Source organism: Miniopterus schreibersii, assembly GCF_964146895.1.
Source record: "Miniopterus schreibersii genome assembly, chromosome: 2".
NCBI classification, from domain to species: domain Eukaryota; kingdom Metazoa; phylum Chordata; class Mammalia; order Chiroptera; family Miniopteridae; genus Miniopterus; species Miniopterus schreibersii.
This window is the reverse complement of record NC_138102.1, coordinates 137152136-137176578: the sequence shown is the minus strand read 5'-3', so window position 1 is coordinate 137176578 and position 24443 is coordinate 137152136. Positions and strand designations below refer to the sequence as shown.

General features: G+C 38.6%; 1 protein-coding gene and 2 pseudogenes across 28 annotated transcripts in view; 1 reads left to right on the top strand and 2 right to left on the bottom strand.

The window, feature by feature from the left end:
• R3HDM2 (R3H domain containing 2) overlaps nucleotides 1–24443 on the bottom strand; it is a 142974-nt gene that overhangs the window by 53471 nt on the left and 65060 nt on the right. The window lies entirely within an intron of this gene.
• Nucleotides 8249–10443, bottom strand: LOC308552534 (keratin, type II cytoskeletal 8 pseudogene; annotated as a pseudogene). The gene is made up of 2 exons: nucleotides 10411–10443; nucleotides 8249–9717 (listed from the first exon to the last, which is right to left on the bottom strand). The product of its transcript is annotated as a keratin, type II cytoskeletal 8 pseudogene (transcript).
• LOC308553362 (large ribosomal subunit protein eL43 pseudogene) lies at nucleotides 21305–21607 on the top strand (annotated as a pseudogene). Its single transcript has one exon. The product of its transcript is annotated as a large ribosomal subunit protein eL43 pseudogene (transcript).

The following is a 24443-nucleotide window of genomic DNA, read 5'->3' as shown; positions in this document are numbered from 1 at the left end:
TAGTTAAGAAATAGTCACCAAGTCCTTGAGGACTTCAGAAGTCAACTATCATAGGTTTCATTAGTACTAAGCCAATAAAAGTAATAACAATTGTGCCAATTTTCTAAATCAGGGAAGCATGAGAAAAATCATTCTGCTCTATAAATGTAAAAGGATTTACTGGTGTGGTAAGGAAGGCCATAGGAGTTGGCTATGTCCAGAGCAATTCCTTAGAAAAGTAAAGAGAGAAACAAGATTAAAATGTTCTAGACATGGCCCAGCCAGTGTGGCTCGGTGTTTGGAGTGTCATCCCATGCACTGAAGAGTCGAGGGTTCAATTCCTGGTCAGGGCACATATCCAGGTTGTGGGTTCCATCCCCCGCCCCGGTTGGGGCGCATACCAATCAATGTTTCTCTCACATCCATGTTTCTCTCTCCCTTCCTCTCAAAAAAAAAAAAAAAAGTTTTAGACACGCACCCTCTTTCCTTGCTCAGTATCTGTCATGGCTGTATCTGCCCTGAAATGAGGACTACAGGTGCTTAGATCAATGGACTGAAGTGTTAGTTGGGCTTCATTATAGTTTCTATTGGCTTCTCTGCATTGTTGGCCCAAAATACCCATTTTACTTCCTTGAGTGAAACAAAACAAATCAAATTTCCTCTTCTTTTAAACAAAGAGCAGCAGTGAGGCTTTTCCCTCTGCTGCTTCCATTTTCTTTAGCTTTATCATAGTAATGTCACTATGTAGAAAATATCACAGAATCTTTTTGTTGTTGTTGTTAATCCTCACCCTGAGGATATGTTTTCCATTGATTTTTTTTAGAGAGAGTGGAAGAGAGGGGGAGAAAGAAACATCAGCGTGAAAGAGACACATCTACTGGTTGCCTCCTGCACGTACTCCCACCGGGGCCAGGAATCAAACCTGCAACCCAGGTACATGCCCTTGACTGGGAATCGAACCCACAACTCTTCAATGTGCAGGCTGACACTCTAACCACTGAGCCATGCTGGACAGGGCAAAATCACAGAATCTTAGGGATGAAAAGCACCTTAAAAGTTTACACTGTCTTTTCCCAACACCCTGACAAAATTGTCCCAGCTTAACCTGGATAAGACATTCTGGAAAAGAAAGAAAAAAAAAATCACAATTTACCTACTGTTAATGGCATTTCAGGATGCCTTTTATTGCTAACTTAAATGCCATGCAGCTAAGTCTATATTGCCCTACTATGATGACTTGATAAGTTAATGTCACCTGTGACTGACCTTAAAGGTCAATGACATCACCTGTTAGGTGAAGAGGACACCTAAGCCAACAAGTCAATATTAAAAGTATCTTTCAAAATCTAAAACTGAATGTGAGACTGGCCAGAGAAATGAAATAGAAACAATCTAATTTCACATGAAGGAAATTGGAAATCTTTTAAGAGTCATCATTCTAGTCTCTGGTACTTGTTATGGCTGCCCTAAGAAACTAATACAAGTAGTAAATACAACTTCCATGAAGTATCTTTAAAGGAAGTGGGCGGCTCTTCTTTACTTATCCTTAATTTTTGCTGGCTTGAATGTAGAAGTTAAGGCTGGTGCTTCAGCAGCCATCTGGGACTGTGAGATGATACGAGGATTGAAAACTATAGACAGGCAAAAGATAGAGAAACCTGGGTCCTTGACTAGTCCAACCCCAGGCTGAACTAAGTACCTCTGAATTTCCTGAATGTGAGATAAAAAGAGACTTCTGCTTGTTTAAGACACTATTTAGGTTTTGCTGTTCATATATACTAAAAGCACACACATATACTCTAATAAAAATGATAAAAATAATAAACATTCCTCAATTACTATACGCAAGGAATCCTGCAGCAACACCCTGGAGTTTATATGTACTTGTGGCGGAAGACATAAAATAAGGGACATTAGCATTTTTATGGAGTATTTAAGAGAATCACCCTGGTGCTCTAATGCTACCTCTGCTGCAAGGAAAAGGCTGACCAACATTAAAGGGTGAGTTAGGGGCAGCACCCATCAAAATAAAGAACATTCAATCTCCAGCATAGAAGAGGTAGCAAGCATGTTATAGTGAATAAGTTGTTTAAAGTCAAGTATTTAAAGAACACACAATGTTTGATGGATCAGATCTTAAGGAGGCCTCACTTCTAGAATGTTTATCATTGATCACTCTATTGTATGTGCAGAGCTAGACATTTTACAGGTAGGTATTATCATTCCTTTCTTATAGAAGAGTAAACTGAAGATCTAAATCAGGGGTGGGGAACATACACGACCCACAAAATCATTTGATCTGGCCCTGCCAAGGCAACCACAGGCGGGACTCGAAATTCAATAAATCTAGGAGCTTTTTTCATAGATAATTTTTAAGTTGATAATGTTGTACGGCCCGTGAATGATGTTATAAATGTCCAAATGGCCCTTGGCAGAAAAAAAGTTCCCCACCCCTGATCTAAAAGATCAGGAAGCAAATCAGGTTGACTCTAATTTCAAAATATATCCAAAACGTGATGACTCCTACACTTCCATTGCTACCACCTTAGTCCAAGCTGCCAACTCATTTGGCTGAATGATTGAAACAGCCTTCTAACTGGTTTCCTGCTTCCAATCTTGATACCCTAAAATATTTCCTAAACATAGCAGCCAGAGTAACTGTGTAAAACTTTTTCAGATCATATTACGCCTTTGCTCAACACCCTCCAATGGCTCAGAGCAAAAGTCCAAATCCTTAAAATGATCTACAAGACCTTATAATGACCACTAGTTTTCCCTCAGACCCCATCTCTTACTATCTCCCCAAATTATGCAGTTCCAGTCACAATGACTCCTCCCTGTGCCCTAAACCCACTTTAGGGTGGTTGCTTTCTACTGTTCCTTCCTTCTGCTTGAAATGATCTCTCAGATAACACATGGCTTGCTTACTCAGTCTCCTCAGGTCTTTACTCAAATGCCATCTCAGTGAGCCTTTCTCTGGTCACAAAAACTAAAATTACAAAACCCCAAATACTTCCTATCCTATTCCTTAAGGCCTCCCCCACAAAAAGTTACTCAATTGATATTAAACAAACTTTTTGCTTCTCTGCTTAACAGATGAGTCCGAAGTTTGTTTCTTTGTAATAGAAAGTGATGGTATAATGAAAAGTTGACATCTCACTCATAAAGGCTCCAATAGCTCAAAAGTGTGGCTCGGCAGTTGAGCACTGGCCTATGATCCAGGAGATCAAGTTTCGATTCCCAGTCCGGGCGTATGTCTGGGGTTGCAGGCTTGATCCCCATTGGGGGGGGGCATGCAGGAGGCAGCCGATCAATGACCCTCTCTCATCTTTGATGTTTCTGTCTCTCTCCCCCTCCCTTCCTCTCTCTGAAATCAATAAAGATATATATAAAAAAAAAAAAAAAAAGAAAAGAAAAGAAAAGAAAAGAAAAGAAAGAGGGGAACACTCTTGAGACCTCGAGTCTCTTGCAATCCTTCAAATCTGAAAAATAGCCGAGCATGGGAGCACTGAAAGGGAAGACCCACCATAATTTCTCATGTATCCCTGACATAAAACAGTAAGAGAAACATAACACTCTTGACTCCTTTCATTTACAACAGGGGTGGGGAACGCCACAAAAATGTTCCCCACCCCTGAGTTACAAGATCTAGAGGGGGAATTTTCTTTTATGAGTGAATCATTCTCAGTCTCTAAAGCAATAAGGTGCAGGAGAAGATACATGCTATGATCTACTATGACAAGGAACTCACAGATCTATGTTAATAAAGATGAACAAGCTAGAGAAGTGATGATGGAAAACACCAAAGCTACTCCCAGCTAATCCAACTCTAGACCAAGTGGCATGTAAATGTAACACCAACAGGATCTTCCAAGAGGAAGAAGGAAAACAAGTTAAGAAAAAGCTGCCAACTCCTGACTCAGCTTTAAAGTTACCAAAATAAGCAAGGCCACTTCAGATATAGACAAATCTCCTCTGGTCTAGAAGGCCAGAATCTGACTTAGACTTGGTATAAGCCAAGCTGACTGCAGCAGCAGCTTGATTCACAAATAGGTGATAGATATTTCCTACCACATCTTCTCCCAATCAAATCACATTAAGTAGATAATGTATCATTACAGTGTTTATAGTAAACAGCAAATTCTGAAAGAAACAAGAAAAACACCATATACCATTCTTGAAACATTTTATTTCACAGCTCTATATACAGTTACGGTATATCATATATCACTGAGTAAATAATTCTGCAAGATTAAATGATGATGTGTTTATGTTCTATTGTTCTATCTGCTCATTGGTCCCCAGTTCAGCCAATCTGATCCAGGACTCCATGGCAACAGGCTCTATCACTAAGAGCTATAAAATGAGATTCCCCATACCTTTTTATTTTTATTTTTTAATAAAGCATCTTCCACAGAAACTGCTGCAAATACTGTCAAAGAATAGGCTCTACAGACAAATAAGAAATACTGCTATTCTGATATACTAAAAATGAACGGTGGGGAAAAGTGTCAATAGCAATGACAATGAATCTATGCAAACAACAAGGGATCTCTGAAACTCTGGGGATTTTGCCTTGTTTAATTTTGGTAGAGACATTCAGAGATCCTTGAACTATGAAAAACTAACACCAGGACAAATTGAGGGATTAGTATAAGGGGAGTGCTGCCTAGCTAAAATCACAGTATTGAAGCTTCCCATGCCACAACATACAGAGAGCTAAAAGTTTTAATTTAAGACTGCTAACCTCTGTAAGTTTCCCATAACTTTTTAAAAAATATTAAAATGAGCATTAAAACAGATATCAGGCTCTTATTTTCCATATTCTCAAATCACAATCAATTCATACAGTCCTTGGAATTCTATGTCTGTCCTCTTCTCTATACTCCCCTCCCCAACCCCCTTCCCACTATACTTAAGAGAAAAAGTATTCTACTTATTAGGATAAGTGGAATACTTATGTCTAAATGAGGAAATAATACATTTGCTCTTCACATACCATATGCCCCCATTTCTTCTCTCTCAGCTATAGACCTTCTTGAAGAAAAGGGGAAACATAATTACAAACTAGATGAGGAGAATGGACATAAAAAACTCACCATTCTCCCCAATGGTGCTCATTAACATTCTAAAATCCACCTGACTTATAAAGTATTCCCCTTTCCTAGCATGCTTTTCACCAATAATTGATGTAATATCTCAGGATACAATAAGCAACTTTGTCCCCCACCTTCCAGTATACAGTGGTAAGTAAATATTGAGAAGTAGAATCTGAGATGTAAGGGTTAAAATTAGCTTAGAAATTGTATATTTTCATCTGGCTCACACTGCTGTGTTTTGTTTTAATCATTTTTAGGTGTACAGCTCAGTGACACTAAGTACATTCACACGATTGTGCAATATGGTCTCAGGGCCAAGGGATTCCATAGTAAGAGACTACACTGCCCCCAGCTGGGTAGCTTAGTTGGTTGGAGCATCGTCCGGATACACCAAGGTTAGCGTTCGATCCCCAGTCAGGGCACATACAAGAGGCAACCAATGAATGCATAAATATGTGAAACAACAAATTGATGTCTGTCTCTTTCTCTAAATTCAATAAATAAAAATTTTTTAAAAGAGACTATAGTCATTCTTTCTATGACTATTTACTACACATGTATTTACTATACAAGATACATTAAGAATTATAGTGCATATGAAGAATAAACAGTCAATGTTAGGAATATCTGACACTACTGCCCAGTAAAGGCAGCTATCAACATGTGTATTTTCAGTATGTTTTTCACACGCTGAATGTAGTTTCTTACATGCACATCTCAGTTTCCAAACACGTCCAAAGTACATGGAAGTCTACATCTCTTGTCAGCACTGAGTTCCAGGGGACCAGATATATAAGGGCTGACTAATATGAGAAGCAAGAGTACCAGAAATTCCTAGAACAGCGAAACCCTTTTCTGTTACACTGTTTCAAATTTCCCAAGAATTCTTAAGGAGACAGCTCAAAAAGGGGGTAAAAACAACTTGTAGTAGGAGTCATAAATTATATCAAAGCTAAAAAAAATTCACTGCAAAGAAAATCACTACTAGTCCCCTTTCTACATTAGTTTCCTCTACACCTTCATAAAAGAAAAACAAAACATTTTGCTCTAGTCCTATAACCCTTTTTTTTTTTTTTTTAGATCCAGCATCAGTATTGTATGCATAGAGGGGTAGTATATTTATTGATCTCAGAAGGACAAGAAGCTGCATAAATAGCTGCATAAATAGGATATTTTCTCAGTGATATTGCCTCCCAATATTGAAAGCGTCAGGCTCTGATCACAGGAGGCTAACCTCGTCAAATAACTAGCAGCAGCAGCAGCAGCTATCACTTATTGAGTATTTACTGTGTTCCAAACACTATGCTCAGGGATTTATATAAATCATCACATATATCTTTACCATAGCACATTCTGAAAATTTACTTTCAGATACTCACAGTATGAATTTAAAATTTTTTATTCTTGTTTCATGGTTAGAAAAGTACTACAGGCTTCTTTATACTTATAGAAAACATACACACATATAAGAAAAATCACCCATAATCTATAACTCAGAGATAACTGCTATTAATATCAGCAATGTTTTGAGATATATACATATATATATATAAAAAATAAATCTTTGATTTCAGAGAGGGGGAGAGAGAGAAACATCAATGATGAGAGAGTCACCATTGATCAACTGCCTCCTGCACGCCCCTGACTGGGGATCAAGCCTGCAACCCTATCATGTGCCCTGACTGGGAATCGAACGGAGATTTCCTGGATCCTAGGTTGATGCTCAACCGCTGAGCCACACCCAGCCGGGCGAAATATATTTTTTTAAACTTTGTTTCCTTATTAGTGTAGAATTTGTTTGTATCTATATTGGATATGCTTCCACATCCAATAATTTTTATGTAATTTACATTCTATAGAATATTTTTATGCAATACTTTTTACTACTACTAAAACTGTGCCCATTTATTACCTTTAACAAGGTCATTTTAGCCATTATTACTTTTAACAAAGTCATTTTAGCTCTGACCAATGTTTCTCAGTGGTTAGAGCATTGGACCATGCATGGAAGGGTCTTGGGTTCGATTCCCGGTCAAGGGTAAATACCTGGGTTGCAGGTTCGATCTCCAGCCTGTGCTGGAGGCAACCAATCAAAGTGTGTTTCTCACACTGATCTCTCTCTCTCCTCCCCCCCCCCTTGTAAAAATCAATGGAAAAATATCCTCAGGTGCAGATTAACAAACAAAAAGACACAACGAAGTCATTTTAATAGCTATCTAATGTTCTACTTCATACACATACCATAATTTAACTATTTCCCTATTATTGAATATTTAAAAAGCTGTTAATTTTTATGATAAAATAATACTGTGATCACCTTTGTATCTAAATCTTCATTTACATTTCTCATCAACTCCCTAGGATAAATTCAGGAGTTCTGGAGATAAAAAAATTCCCCCTTAATTCACTTCAGTTAATAGAAGCACAGGCAGTCACACTACCTAATTATAGTGTTTCTCATCTGTCCCCCCAGCAACATATAATGTCCACTTAGCACATCCCGTGGCAGTGCCTGGACTTTAAGGACAGTCACCCAGGCAGCAAACGCTTCTCACTTTTCATTTTTCTTCAGCTCATGCCCCTTTCTAGTAATACTCTTTCTCCACATATTCCACTAGAGAAGATATGCACCCCATACTCCTTAAGACTCACTGGTCTAAGAAAATTTATAGGGAGGAGAGGATAAAAAGTTACACAGGTTGACACTCTTTTTGCCATTAATGTTACACACCTTACTAGCTCTTGTCAGTGTATCTTGGTAGTTTAGAGAGCAATCCAAAAGGTGAAGCCTCAAAAATCACAGAAGGACACTCTAAGTCTTTAATATGAAATTAAAAGAAGGGAAAAGGGCATGGAGATACTGGCTATTTTAGTATTTGTTTGTGATTTGACATTTGGTCCATTTAAGACTCTAGATTTTAAAAAATTTTTATTTATTTATTTATTTATTTATTTATAGCCAACTGAGACTTTGTTTTGGGGGAAAATGCTTGATTTGGCTTTTAAGTTGGGGATATAGGAAAAAGGTGGTCCCCCAGCAGTAAACTCCCCCACCCCAAGGGTGAGTTGAGGACTGAGGCTTAGCCTCAGGCGGGTCTCCTGTGCCTGCTGCACCCATGCACAGCTCCTTTTCTGCAGGCTTGAAAGACAGGAGGAACTGCAGTAGTCATTCACTTAGGCAGGACATCAGATGATTCAGACACTAGCTTCCCATTACAGGTCTCAACCTTCTTCACAACAACCATCTTGAAGGAGCTGGTACAGCTGAAGGAGCCAGGGCTCCCACCAGAGGCCAAGTTGGCCTGGAAGCCTATGCTATAGTTGAGGTTTCCGTAAGATGGGCTCAGGACATCCGAGTAGCTGCTGATGGTCTTGGAGTGGATATTCATGTTCTGCATCCCAGACTCCAGCTGGTTCTTCTTGCCCTCCAGCAGCTTCCTATAGGTTGGTGATCTCCACGTCCAGGGCCAGCTTGGTGTTCATGAGCTCCTCGTACTAGTGCAACTGCCGGGCATGTCCTGCTTGGCATTTCTCAGAGCTGCTTCCAGCTCAGCCTCCTTGGCGTGGGTGTCCTTGATGGCCAGCTCCCCATGCTGCCCGGCATCAGTGATGGAGCCCTCCAGGGAAGCCCTCTGGCCTTTGAGGCCCTCAATCTCAGCCTAGAGTCGGCTGATGTTCCGGTTCATCTTAGAAATGTCAGTCTTTATGTGGCGCAGGTCATCCCCATGCTTCCCAGCCAATGTCTGTAGCTCCTCATACATGATCTGGTACATGGTCTCAGCCTCAGCCTGGCTGCAGTTGGCTATCTCCTTGTACTGGCAATGATGCCATCCAGGTCCAGGGAGCAGTTGTTATCCATGGACAGGACCACAGATGTGTCGGAGATCTGGGACTGTAGTCCACGAATCTCCTCTTTACACTACTGCCTGTAGAAGGTGATCTCATTCGTCAGCCCTTCCAGGAGGGACTCCAGCTCTACCTTGTTCATATAAGCCTCATCCACATCCTTGATGAGGACAAACTCATTCTCCATCTCTGTGTGCTTGTTGATCTCATCCCCATACTTTTTCTTCAAGTCCTCCACCAGCCCCTGCATGTTGCCAAACTCTGCCTCCAGCCTCAGTTTCTCCTGGGCCAGCGTGTCCAGCTGCCACTGAAGGTTGTTAATGTAGCTCTCAAACATGTCCATGTTACCGCGAGTTGTCTTCTGCTGCTGCAGGAGGTTCCATTTGGTCTCCAGAATCTTATTCTGCTGCTCCAGGCTCCACATCTTATCGATGAAGGAAGCAAACTTGTCGTTGAGGGTTTTGATCTCCTTCTCCTGGTTGCACACCACCTGGATGTTAGGATCCACCTCCAGCTTCAAGGGACTCAGCAGGCTCTGGTTCACTTGGACAGCTGTGATGCTCCCCATGTTCCCAGCCCCGCCGTAACCCCCGACTAGACTCATGTTGATGCCCAGGCCAACCTGGTAGCTGCTGTCCGCCCAGGAAAAGGACAAGGAGCTGATGCAGGTGCTGGGCCCACTCAAGTGCAAGCGGCTGCTGAAGGCGCGGAGGCCAGAGGTGGACATCTTGTAGGTCTTCTGGGTCACCCTTGTGGATATGGTGGAGGCTAGAGTGCAGGTGAGGAGGCTGAACTAGACAGATTAGAGAAGGAGCCAAAAGCTGCTTCAAGACCCTAGATTTTTGAAAACTAGAATTTAAAGAGTTTTTAAGATGTAGTCAATTCATATAAATCTTATACTTTCATAAATATATGAAGGAAGACCACATCAATTCACACAGAGAAAAGTAGAGGATACAAAGTTTAAGAGGTAGACAATAAAGGTAAGTGTTCTAAGATTTTAAAGTAGATCAGAATCAGTGGTAGAAAATAAAACAAAAAATAAAAAACAACCAACCATCATCTACAGAAGTCAAAAGCTCAAAGAAAGAAGAGAGCTGTTAATCTGAGGAAATATGTTCGCAATTTAGCCTATAAGCATCAAATTAGAAAAGATACTTCCAGAAAGATCAACAGTGTCAAATTTAAATTTAAATATCTAGATAATACTTATATTCATTTTAAAAGCTCAATATCCTACATGGTTTGAAAATCTCTCCTGGTTTCCTCAAAAATTACAGGTGATCTGAAGATATAAATGGTATTATCCTGTTTAATTTCTAAATATCAATAACAGCTAATGCTAAGTAAGCCTTTAAGATGACCAGGAACTATGTTAAAGGCTTTACATGTATTAATTCTTTTAATCCTAAAAACAACTATAGTAGGTGGGTATTATTATCTTCATTTCATATTTTACATATGAAGAAATGAAGGGATCAAGTACTTTGTCCAAGGTCACAGAACCAGCAACTGGCATAGCTGGAAATTGAACTCAGGCAGCCTAAACCAGAGCCCAAGCATTTAGCTATTATACTTTTCCAAAAAAGCAGCTCCTAACAGGCTATATAGTAGTGGGTGTGGGTGGGTTAGGAGAGAATATCAGAGAAGTACATATAGTAACTTTTAGGCATAGAAATGGTCATTATCAATTTCAATTTCACCAGAAATTTCTTCCAATATATATCATGTTTTTAATTATCCCAAGTAGGGTGATGCTAAACACCTTTTGCAAAAGCAGTTTTAATCATTTCCTCCTCCTTTTTTTTTTTTAAAAAAAAAGAAACTAAAATCTTCTCCTTGACCTTTTCAAAACCTTGATGGTTAGAAAACAAAGATTAAAAAAGACGACATTTTCAGTTGAAATAAAAAGACTTAATAATATTTCCATTGCTAATGACTGAAACATTTAAGAAAGACTTTAGGACTATTCCACCCACTCCCAAATGAAAGGAAAACCAAGTTAACAAAAATCCTCATCTTTTAATTCCACAGCAGTTTTCTTCCCCCTCAAAGGCTGGCTATTCCTGTCCTCGCCGCAGACAGGGAACTGCTCCCAGTGACGTCAGAGCAGTCTCCCAGCAACGATTAATGAGGGCTGTCCACCACAGGGGTTTCCTGAAAAGCTAGCAAGAAATTATCCACATATTTGCTGCAATATTGAGAAGCAGGATGCAGTGGAATTTCTCTTAACCCTTATAGCTCCAGTCTCTGGCAAGTTTCTAAATAGGTTATTCTGGAATGCTCTTGATTTACCTTAGGATTATCTCCACCCCCTCCTTCTCTCCAAATAAAATTAGAATTTTGTTAGTTTGAAATATTGATGGCTATAATACATATTAATATAATTGAACGATCATAAAAATAGAACTGCGTAATGTAAGCTGAAAAGTAGACATTACTCTTTTCACTTGACATATATAACTTAGAATAATGAAAGCACAGAACAGAAAAAAATATCAGGATAGAAAATAAAACAGTAAGCTCTTAAAGGTACTGTTCCACATATGCTATCCAAACACATCCACAGACAGGAAACCTTAAATTTTCCTAGGCTCTAGTCTACTGAATTTTTCACATTGACCTTTGCAGGCAGCCCTCCAGAGATCAGTGGTATTAAAATGGAGTTGCATAAAAAGGAGCTAGAAGCCCAAGCACTTAATCCCAAAAAAGAGAAGTTAGGTTCACACCTAAATTTCTTCCTAAAAGCTTTGTTTTAGCTCCATACATTCAAAATGAGAGCTTTACTCTAACTACAGTGGCAAGAAATTTTATGTAACTACCTATTTTTGAGGTTTGCTCAAACATACAAACTGCATGCTCAGGACCAGTGCAAATAAGAAAAAAATTCCAAATTCTAAAACTCAACCTAGAATTATTCATGGATGATAGGTTCTAGAAACCTGCTTATGAGCCCTTTTCATTCCATATTTAGACAAAACAATTAGGTAAAATTCATTAGCAGTAGGATACATAGGGTTAATTCAGGCATGCTGCTTCAGCAATCCTGACTTTGGCCCCAGCCTAGTCTAAAAGGAAACAAACAAAATAGCATCCTTATCATTAACAACATCCCACTTTGCTCTCAGCTCTGTCCAATCCATCCAGTTATCATCAAGGCACAGATGGGAGAACGCACCACTTATGATGGGTTTTTCTTCTTCCTTCTCTGTCTCCTCCCTCTCAGAAGAAAAAGACTGCAAACAAAATCACTACGTCACTGGAGGTAGAGGGAATCCCATCTCCACACTCTTTAGAAACCAAGGCAAGCAAACAAAAACAAGCTAATTATGAGAAATGAACAAATAATCCAAAATAAGGAGCAGTAAACCTACAGGGAAATTCTTATGACAACCTCAACAAGTCAAAAGGCATGTTTCAGTAAAAACACTGAAAAAAAATCCCTCCTAATATGTTCATAATCAAAAAAGCTTCCTAGGAACAGCAAAGGCAACATATTTCTTCTTATCACATTCAAAGACTAGGGGACAGTTATGTAAAGACATAGGACAGAGAGACATATTCACCAGCTGGGTGTGGATAGCTGTGGAATGACCCAGTGAAGGATATTTATAGGGGATTCCCTGCTTCCTGCAATGTGCGTCAACAGCATCACCCAAGAGAACAGAAATCACCACTATTCTCATAAGCTGAATCTGAATGAAGCATCACTTGAAATAGCCATGGAAGAGGTAAAATCTGAATACAGGAAAAGTTCTAGCAAACTAATTTTAAAAATATTTTAAAGATTAAAAAACAGCAAATGAAAATGCCCAAAAACCTTAACACTTGACTGTTCTCTAATTTCCCTAGTGTGTGTTATATAGTTAAATTGCCCAAGGTACAAAAGATATCTATCTTTCTAGTTTCTTCCCTATCTAGTCGGTGGAGTTCAAGGACTTTTATGTAAAGAAGAAAAAATTATCCAAAACTCACCCCAGATGGATCTGCACTTAAACCAACAGCGAGCTCACATTATTAATGGAGACCTCATTGTAAGAATCTGTTCTGCCGGAATTTTGCTGGAAGAAATTCCTTCTGGGAAACCTGTGCCTTTTCCCCCACCCACGGTCCCCTCCTGCACCCTTCACCCTTGAATGAAACGCTACTGATCCTTGCTGCTGTGTCTCCAGCAAGCTAATTGCTCTGACAAGCAGCTCTGAAGCAGTCCATGGCCCAGCTGTTCAGAGGGATGTCACCTAGAGCTCTGCCAACAGTCCACTTGTGTGCGCGCGCACGCACGGGCGTGTGCGTGCGCACACACACACACACACACACACACAGGCTGCAAGAGCACCCCCTCCCACCTCCTCTTCTCGCTCTCATTCAGGCACTTCAGTGACATGCCTGCCTCCACACTGCTCTGAGGATGGCTTTTTAAAGACACAGCAGCAGCTCTTTTCTGCGGCATATGTTGAGATGCCAAAATAGAGTCTTATTAGAGAAGAATAATGAGTTGGGGATATGTATTGAATTAAAAGTTCACTTTTAAAATTATTTTGCCTTTTTCCAACGTGCAAAATAACTGAGCCCAGAGAAATGGTCTTTGTGTAAAAGTACGCAGCTGGACTTCAGAAACTAAGACCAAACCTAATTACAGAGAATTTTCTTTCCTGCAAGCTATATTTAGTAAAATCATTTTTCATTTTGAGGAAGAAGGTAGGCAACATAGGATACTAGTTGCTATCTGTTCCTTCTCCTATATCTGTCCCCAAAAGGATGGGGAGAAGACTGGCCATAAAATGGAGGAATGAGGAAATTGTGAAGGCACCTTACTGGTCAAACTGATGCAAAAGGATGAGAACACAGTATAAAGATGGGGATGAGGATAAATAGATTGAAATAAAGTAAGTGGTACAAAGTACACCAAGGATGAACAGTAATAGTTCTTGAAAGTATGCGTGACTTTGGGACAGAAGACTTAAAAGTGACCTTAGGCCCTAATTTTTAAGAGCCTCAGGAAAGGTAATAATAATCTCTATTGCTACAGCAAGTAATGGACAGTATAAGTGGTGCAAGGTCTGCAATAGCACAAAATAACATACAGGTAGGGTCCAAGCATCCTGAGGAAAATAATAAAAGCTGTCACAAAGATAACTAGTCATTCATTCAAACACATATTTGTTGTGTGCTTGTGTTCTTACTATGGCCAGACACTATGATATGCTCTAGGAATATGAGACAGACTCACTAAGGGTCATACAGAAGAAGAAGAAAAAAAGAGGATTCCGGTTTTTCCTCTGAATGAGATGAGAAGCCACTAGGGGGTTAGAAGGCTGATACTGAAGGACCAAATGACCACTGAAAGGAATCTGGCTTTTATACTTAGCAAGATAAGATACCACTGGAAGGTTTTAAGCAGATAAATGGCGTGTTTTTTACATATATCTCATTTGCTTCCAAAATTTTAAGAAATTACGTACTCAGAATTTGCAAAAATAGTATAATAGTCATCTAGATTCACGTACAGATTTAGTATATATGTATGCATCCATACATGTGTAAATTTTTTCAGAACTATCTGAGATGGTCTCATAATGACCCTTCATACCTAAAATAATTCAGTGTGTATCTCTTAACAATAAGGTCACTCTGAACTATGAGACTAACCACTGGCCACTTCCTAGATAAGTTAATGAGTAATATACATGCAAAGCAGATGTCAATAACACTGCAAAAGCTTAGAAAGCTGAAATGGCTTTGGAATTACCACCGACCGAAGGCTGGATAGAACTTGAAAGCTGAACCCAACCAGGTCAGATGTCTGCTAAAATAAAAATCAACATTCACTATGGTATTTAAACGAAACCCAGACCCATGTAATGTAATATTCAAATTTTCCAGGATGCAATCCAAACTTACTTGCATATAAAGAACCAAGAAAATCTCAATTTGTATAGGAAAAGAGATGAACAAATACAATATTGAGATGACACAGACGGAGAAACTATTTGACAGCTATTATAGTAGCTATTATAAAAATGCTCCAACAATTAGGAAAAACACTCCTGAAACTAATGGAAAGACAGAATGCCTCAGAAAAGAAACTGAGGATATAAAAAAGAACCAAATGGAAATTTTAAAACTAAAAAATATAACAACTGCCCTGGCCAGTGTTGCTCAGTGGTGTGCACTGAGCCCACGCACCAAAGGGTTTTGGGTTCAATTTCTGATACCGTGCAGGAGGCAACCAATCAATGTGTCTCTCTCACATCGATGTTTCTCTCTTTCCCTCTCTCTCTTCCCCACTTCTGCTCTCTCTAAAATAATCAATGGAAAAAATATATCCTGGGGTGAGGATTAACATAAAAAAAGTATATATATATATAAACCAAAATATAAACACCCACTTGGGTTCAATAACAGAAGACAAATGACAGAAGAACCAGTGAATCTGAAGACATATAAAATTTAAACTGAAGACAGATAGAATTTCAATAGAAATATCAAATATGAAAATAAGGAGAAAAAGGATTGGGGGTAGGATGGGAAACAGATTGTCAGGGCCCTAAAAAACAATACCAAAAACTCTAATATTTGGGCTATCAGTGTCCCAGGAGGAGAGAAAGATTGTAGTAAAATATTTGAAGAAATAATGGCTGAAAACTTCACAAATTTCACAAAAGACATAAACCTATAGAGTCAAAAAGCTCAACAATACTCAAACAGTCCACTCCTGATTTCATCATAATCTAACAGCTATAAAGTAAAGACAAAGAAAAAATTTTGAAAGCAACCAAAGAAAAATAATGCACTGATTATTAAGGGAACACTGATTCGAATGACTTCATATTTCTTATCAGAAACTATGAAGAGTAGAAGGAAGTAGAACAGTAAAGTGCTAAAAGGAAAAACTATAAACAGAATTCTATATCCAAGAAAATTGTTTTTAGGAATGAAGATGACATAAAGATATTATCAGATGATGGAAAACTAAGATAATTCATCGCCAGCAGACCTTTTCTAAAAGAATGGCCAAAGAAAGTTCTCAAAAAGATGGGAAATAATACAACTATATTTGGAATACCAAAAATGAAAAAAGAAAAATATAAATGCTAAATATCTGATTACAAACAACAGACTATTATTCTTCCCCTACTTAGTTCTTTATTTTATTTTTTATTTTTTTCTTAATATATCTTTATTGATTTCAAAGAGAGGAAAGGAGAGGGAGACAGAAAGAGAGAAACATCAATGATGAGAGAGTCACTGATCAAGCCGCAACTGGGCATGTGCCCTGACAAGGAATCGAACCCCAATCGCCTAAATCCTAGGTTGACACTCAACTGCTGCGCCATGCCTGGCTGGGTGCCCCTACTTAGTTCTTTAAAATAGGTTTAAAAGCAAAAGTTGTAAGATTATAACATGGAGTTTTCAATATATGTAGATAAATGTGATAAGATAACTACAACATTAAAGGGGGATAAAGAAAGAAGCCTACATGGTGGTAAGGTTTTGACAATCCACCTGAAATGGCAAAATATTCATTCTAAGTAGACCATTAAAAGTTAGGTGTGTAGCCTGCCTGGTGTGGCTCAGTGGTTGAGTGTCGACCCACAAACCAGGAGGTCACGATTCAATTCCTGGTCAGGGCACATACCTGGGTTGCAGGCTTGATCCCCAGTAGGGGGCGTGCAGGAGGCAGCCGATCAATGATTCTCATCCTTGATGTTTCTATCCCTCTCTCCCTCTCCCTTCCTCTCTCTGAAATCAATAAAAATATATTTTAAAAAAGAAAGAAACATCTGTAATAATGTCAACAATAAAATTTTAAAAATTAAAAAAAAAAAAAATCAAACAGAAAAAAAGGTTAGGAGTATGTATATACACATACACATATGTACAAGTATATGTACATTTAAAAATAGGAACACCAACGAAAAAAACAAATAAGATGGTAGACCTAAATCTAAAAATATCAATAATCACATCAAATTTAAATAGTCTAAAAATACCAATTAAAAGACAGAAATTGTCCAAACAAATTAGAAACACTTCACATATAATGATATAGGCAGTTTAAAAGTAAATACAACAAACTATTCTGTATGGTACTTTAACAGTGAATACATAATATTATACATTTTTTAAAACCTAAAGAATTGTACAACACAAAGAGTAAAATCTAATAGAGAGAATCATAGGCATAATGAATTAAAATGGCAATAAATAAGGACCTATCAATAATAACCTTAAGGACTTTAAGGGAGAGATCAACAGCAATACAGTCATAGTAGTGGACTTTTAACACCCCACTGACTTCACTGGATAGATCTTCCAGACAAAAAGTCAACACAGAAACAGTGACTATAAATGGCACACTAGATCAGATGGATTTAATTGATATTTACAGAACATTTCACCCCAAAGCTGCAGAATATACATTCCTCTCAAGTGCACACGGGTCATTCTCAAAGACAGACCACATGTTAGGACACAAAACAAGTCTCTACAAGTTCAAGAAGACTGAAATCATATCAAGCATCTCAGATCACAATGGCATGAAATTAGAAATAAACTACAGTAAAAACACTCGAAAACATTCAAACACATGGAGGCTAAATAGCATGTTATTAAACTATGAATGGGTTACCAATAAGATCAAGAAAGAAATCAAAAACTTCCTGGAAACAAATGCAAATGAACACACAACAACCCAAAACCTATGGGACACAGCTAAAGCAATCCTAAGAGGGCAGTTCATAGCACTACAGGCCTATGTCAAAAAGCAAAAAAAATTTTTAGTAAACTATCTAACCCTACAACCTAAAGAATTAAACAGCTCCCCTGTGAAGCTGTCTGGAACAGGGCTTTTGTTTGCTGGGAGTTTTTTAAATTTCTGCTTTGATCTCATCAGTTGTTACTAGCCTAATTCAGGTTTTCTGATTCCTCCTGGTTCAGTTTTACATGACCTCACTCATAGGTGGAATCTAATAAACAAAATAGGCTGAGGAACAAAATAGATCCAGAGACATAGAAGCATGGAACAGACTGACGAATATCAGTGGGAAGGCGGGGTGGGAAAGGAGGGGGAGTGGGTGAGGAGAGATTAATGAAAGAACTTATATGCATATATGCATAACCCATGAACACAGACAATAATGTGGTAAAGGCCTGGGTTGTGGGGGCAGATGTGGGGTGGAGGGGATCAATAGGGGATAAAAGGGGGCTATCTGTCATACTTTCAACAATAAAGACAAATTTAAAAAAAAGAGTAAAACCTAACATAAATTAGCAACTTTAGTTAATAATAACTAACATATCAATACTGGTTTGTCAGTTGTAACACATGTACCACACTAATGCAAAATGTTAATAATAGAGCATAATGTGGTATTGGGGGAGGGTGGTATAAGGAAACTCTGTAAACTTTCTGTTCAATTTTTCTGTAAACCTTTGAAACCGTTTTAAAAAATAAAGTCTACTGATTTAAATTTAAAAAGATACACCATACAAACACTATTCAAAAAAAGATGGAATGGCTATATTAATATTTGACAAAGTAGATTTCAGAGCAAAGGAATTATCACCGACAAAGAACACTACGTAATGGTAAAAGGGACAGTTCACCAAAAAGACAACAATTTTAAATGTCTCTGTACCTAATAATAGTTTCAAAATACACAAAGCAATAACTGAGAACTAAAAGGAAAAACAGACAAATGTACAATTACAGTTGGGTATTTCAACACCCCGCTTTCAGGGATAGACCCATGAGGCCAAAAATTAGCAAGATGTAGAACTGAACAATATCATCAAACAACAGGATTTAATTGACATTTTTAGAACACTCCAACTAAAAACAGAATACTTATTCTTTTCAAATGCTCATGAAACATTCACTAAGATAGATCATATATGCTGAGCTATAAAACAACATTGACAAACTTAAAAGAACTGAAATCATACAAAGTATATTCTCTGACCATAATGAAATTAAACTAAAAATCAATAACAAGCCCGGCTGGGCTTGGCTCAGCGGTTGAGCGTCGACCTAGGATCCAGGCGATTGGGGTTCGATTCCCAGTCAGGGCACATGCCCAGGTTGTGGGCTCAATCAATGACTCTCTCATCATTGATGTTTCTGTCTCTCTCTCTCTCCTTCTCCTTTCTTCTGTCTGAAATCAATAAAGATATATTTATAAATAAATAAATAAATAAATAAATAAATAAATAAATAAATAAATGTAAACTTCTTAAAAAAAAAAAATCAATAACAAAAACAGAACAAAAAATCTCCAAACACTTGAAAATTAAACAACACACTTCTAAAAAACCCATATGTCAAAGAGATAATCTCAAAGGAAAATGAAAAAGATTTTGAACTGAACAAGGGTGTAAATATAACTTATCAAAATTTGTGGAATGCAAACTAAGTAAGTACTTAGAGAGAAATATATACATACCACTAAATGCTTATATTAGAAAAGTAGTGTCATGTACTAAATATCAGTGCCCTTCCAAAATTCGTATGTTTAAGCCCTAACCCAGTGTGGCTTTATTTGGAAAGGGCCTCTAAGGCACTAATTAAGGTTAAATGAGGTCACAGAGATGGAGTCCTAATCCAACAGAATTAGAACCCTTATAAGAAGACACCAAAGAACTTGTTCTTTCTCTCTCCCAGAGCATACATAAGAGGTGGTCATGTGAACACACAGCCAGAGGGCAGCTGCCTACAATCTAAACGAAGAGGCTTCAGAATGAAACCTACATTGCTGGCACCTTGATCTTGGACTTCTCAGCCTCCAGAACTGTGAGAAATAATTTTGTTTGTGGTATTTTGTTATGGTAGCCCACATTAACTAATATAAGTAGAAAGATCTCATATAATCTAACTTTCTACCTTAAGAAACTAAGAAAAGGAATAATATAATAAACTCAAAGTAATCAGAATGAAGACAATAAAGAGCAGAAATCAATGAAATTGAAAATAGAAAAAAATCAATGACACTAAAAGATAATTCTTTAAAAACATCAATAAAAATGACAACTCTCTAGTAAAACTGACAAAGAAAGAAAACACATAATAACAGAAATGGGGGGAAAATCACTACGGATCCTGCAGATATTAAAAAGATAATAAGGAAGTATTACACACAATTCTAAACACATAAATTCAACTACTTAGTTGAAATAGAACACTTCCTTGAAAATCAAAAATTTTCAAGGCACCCTAGATAAATTAGATAACTTGAATAGTCCTATAAGTATTAAAGAAATCTATTATTAAAGAAATTACCAGGTGTTTTGTCTGGTAAATTTTAGCACACATTTACAGAAGAAATAGAACTAATTCTATATAATCTCTTCAGAAAATAGAAGAGAGGGAAATACTTTCCACCTAATTTTAAGAGGCCAACATTACTCTGATACTCAAACCAGGCAAAGATATTACAAGAAAACTACAAATATCATCACAGCCAAAGGTACTAAATGTCTCAACAACATATTAGTGGATCAAATCAAGTCATATATAAGGAGGAAAATACATTAAAACCAAGTGGATTTTATTCCTAAGAATCAAAGCTGGTTCAATTTTTCAAAAGCAATCAATGTAATCCAGCATACTGAGTCTAAGGAAGAAAAAATACATGGCCATTTCAAATGCTGCAGAGAAAGCATTTAACAAAATTCAACATTCACTCATAATAAAAACTCAAAAACTAGGAATAGAAGAAAATTTCCTCAATCTGATAAATGGCAACTATAACAAACCTACAGATTGATGCCTTCCCCCTAAGATCAGAAACAAGTGAAGGTTGGCCACTGTCACCATTACTATTCGACATCATAACGAAAGTTCCAGCCAATACAATAAGCCAAGAAAAGGAAATAAAAGGCATATAGGTTTGCAAGGAAGAAATAAAAACTGCTTCTCTTCACAAACATACTTGTGTACATGTAAAATACCAAAGAATACACACACACGCAAAAAAACCCAATAATGAATTTAGCAAGATAATAGGACATAAAATCAATACTGCCAAATAAATCAGACTTCTGTATCTAGCAATGAATAAATGAAAACCAAAAATTAAAAAACAATACCATTTATGACTGCTACCTCAAAATAAAACACTTAGTTACAGACTTAACAAAATATGTACAGGATCTGTATACTGAAATCTACAAAACATTGAAGAAAGAAACCAATGACCTAAATAAATGAGGGAAACATATACTGTTTTCATGGACTGGAAAAGTCAACATAGAAAAGACGTCATTTCTCCCTAATTGATTGACAGACTTAGTACAATTCCATTCAAAATCCAGCAGGACTTTTTTTTTTTTTTTTTAATAAACAGACAAGCCTCTTGGGGTCTGACCGGGTTTGCGGCAAGATGGCTAAACGCACCAAGAAGGTGGGAATCGTCAGTAAATATGGGACATTAGTTATCGTGCCTCCCTCCAGAAAATGGTGAAGAAAACTGAAATCAGCCAACATGCCAAGTATGCTTGCTCCTTCTGTGGCAAAACCAAGATGAAAAGACGAGCTGTGGGGATCTGGCACTCTGGTTCCTGCATGAAAACAGTAGCTGGTGGTGCCTGGACCTACAACACCACTTCTGCTGTCACAGTAAAGTCTGCCATCAGAAGACTGAAGGAATTGAAAGACTAGTATAAGTTCCACACTTTGAAACATTGCTAGCCTATAATAAGTGGGTTTATATAACAAAAAATAAAAATAAACAGACAAAATAATTCTAATGTTTATGTGGAAAGGCAAAAAAGTAAAATAGCCAAAATAATTTTGAAAAATAAAGTTGCAGGAGTCACGGTACCCAATTTTAAGACCTACTATAAAGTTACAATATCCAAGGCAGTATAGAATTGGTGAAGGGAAAGGACACATCAACAAATTAGAAAAAGAAAGTACTACAGAAACAGACGCATACAAATATATCAACTGATTTTTTATAATGGTACAAAGTCAATTTAATAGAGAAAAGACAGTCTTTTTAACAAACAGTATAAAAATCACTGGCCATCTAAAGGGAAAGATAAACGAGAATCAATCTACCCTAAAACTTACACAAAAATAAATTCAAAATGGATTGATGACCTAATGTGAAACTATAAAATGTTTGTTTATTTAATTAATTAATTTATTTATTTATTTAAATATATCTTTATTGATTTCAGAGAGAGGAAAGAAGAGGGAGAGAGAAACATCAATGATGAGAGAGTCATTGATCGGCTGCAGCCCGCAATCCGGGCATGTGCCCTGGCCGGGAATCGAACCCTGATCACCTGGATCCCAGGTCAACGCTCAACCGCTGAGCCACGCCCGGCAGGGCTAAAACTATAAAATGTTTAGAAGAAAATAGAGGAGTAAATCTTTGTGATCTAGGAATTCTTAAGATACCAAAGCACAATCCATAAAGGAAAATAATTGGCAAATTGTACTTTATCAAAATTAAAAACTTTTGCTCTGCGAGAGACAAGATGGTTGTGTAGGTAACTGTAGTACCTGCCACCTTCCATAACCACATCAAAATCACAACTAAAATACAGAACCCATCACTCAGAACCTCCTGAAATCTAGCTGAACAGAAGCCCTAAAAAGAGGGAACTGAAAAAGCATCAAGATGGGTAGGAGGGGCGGACATACAGGGCAGGGCAGGACTGAATCTCTGAGACTCGGCTGTGGTCCCACACCCGGTGTCACAGTTTAAAACCAGGAGGGTTATCTCAGTGATGGAGGTTTCCTGGAGGAGCAGGGGTCCCAGCCCTATACCAGACCCCCCATCCCCACATCAGGTCCCCAGCCCAGGGTTCCAGTGCTGGGAAGAGAAGTCCCACAGCTTCTATAAAACCAGCAGGGATCAAGACTGAGGGAATCGAAGGCTGCAGGAGTCCCAGGAAGCTCCTCTTAAAGGGTCGGTGCACAGACTTACTCAGACATGCTCCCTCTGAGTCCCAGCTCTGGGCAGCAGCTTGAAAGGAACCTGGACCATTAGGGGAGGAGCTACCATGCCTGGAATCAGGGCCAGAGTTGGGGAGGCACAGCTTTCTCCCAGAAAGAAGAGCTGGCAGAGGCCACTGCTCCTTTGGCGAGCCCTCCCCGGACAGAGCGGGCAGGCACCATATTTGAACCTCCATCAACCTGACTCTCACCTTTGCCCCCCAACCCCTATGATTCCTGGAAACCCCACCCCTCCCTACCTGCAAGCTCATCCCAGCCATTTTCAGTGGCTTTTCTATGCAAGCGGCCTCTCCAGCCTCATGCTTAGGATTTTCCTAAAATCTCTCAAACAAGCAGTAGCTGGCCTCAGGGTGCCCCATACCTCTTGATAAGTGGCCCCAGGCCTGGCACTAGCGACAGCCTGCATTGGTTCATAGCCTGGCCCCTCTTGGACGCCTCCAAGCCCAGCACAAGTAGCAGCCATCTACGGTTTGCTGTGTAGCTCATGCTGGGTGGCCCTGGGCAAGGCACTGGCACAGGCTGACTTTGCACCTCCCCGGAGGCCCCAGAGAGTGCACCTGGTGGTCAGACTCGACCACGCTGGATTACAACCCTATCACATCCACGAATGACACACTCAAGGAGCACACTTGGTGAACACCAAAGTTCCACTGAAGTAAATCCTGCTCCATAGGGGTGTCTCCAGAAAAGCAGCTCTTTGACTGTAGTTGCAGCTGGTCCTCACAGCTGATTGGCCTGGGGGTCAGTTCCTCCCAGGGACGCCAACAGCAACCAAGGCTCAACTACAACACTGTGTACAAAGCCCACACAGGGGAGCACCTAGAAGGCCCAGCTCAGGTAACTGGGGAGGCTGAGCCACTGGACCCTACAGGACACCTACTACACAAAGCCACTCTACAAATTCCAGGAGACATAGTAGCTCTACTTAATACATAGGAACAAACACCTGGAAGCAGCCAAAATGTGGAGGCAAAGAAACATGTCACAAAGGAAAGAACAGAAGAAATCTCTAGAAGAGGAACTAAATGAAATAGATCCAAGCAAGCTAATAGATACAGAGTTCATAATTTTGGTTATAAGGATGTTTAAGTAGACCATTAGGGAAATAACTGAGAAAATCGATAACATAATAAAGTACCAATTTGAAATGAAAGCTACAGGAACTGAAATGAAGAATAATTTACAGGGAATCAACAGTAGAGTAGAGGACACTAAGAATCAAATCAGCACTTTGGAACATGAGGAAACAAAAAACACCCAACCAGAAGAGCAAAAGGAAAAAGAATCAAGAAATATGTAAATAGTATAAGGAGCCTCTGGGACAACTTCAAGAGGTCCAACATTCGTATTACTGGGGTGCCGAAGGGGAAGAAAGAGACCAAGAAATTGAAAACCTATTTGAAAAAATAATTACAGAAAAACTTCCCCTACCTGGGGAAAGAAATAGACTTACAAGTCCAGGAAGCACAGAGGGTCCCAAACAAGAGGAACCCAAAGAGGCTCAGAGCAAGACACATCATCATTAAAATGCCAAAGGTTAAAGACAAAGAGAG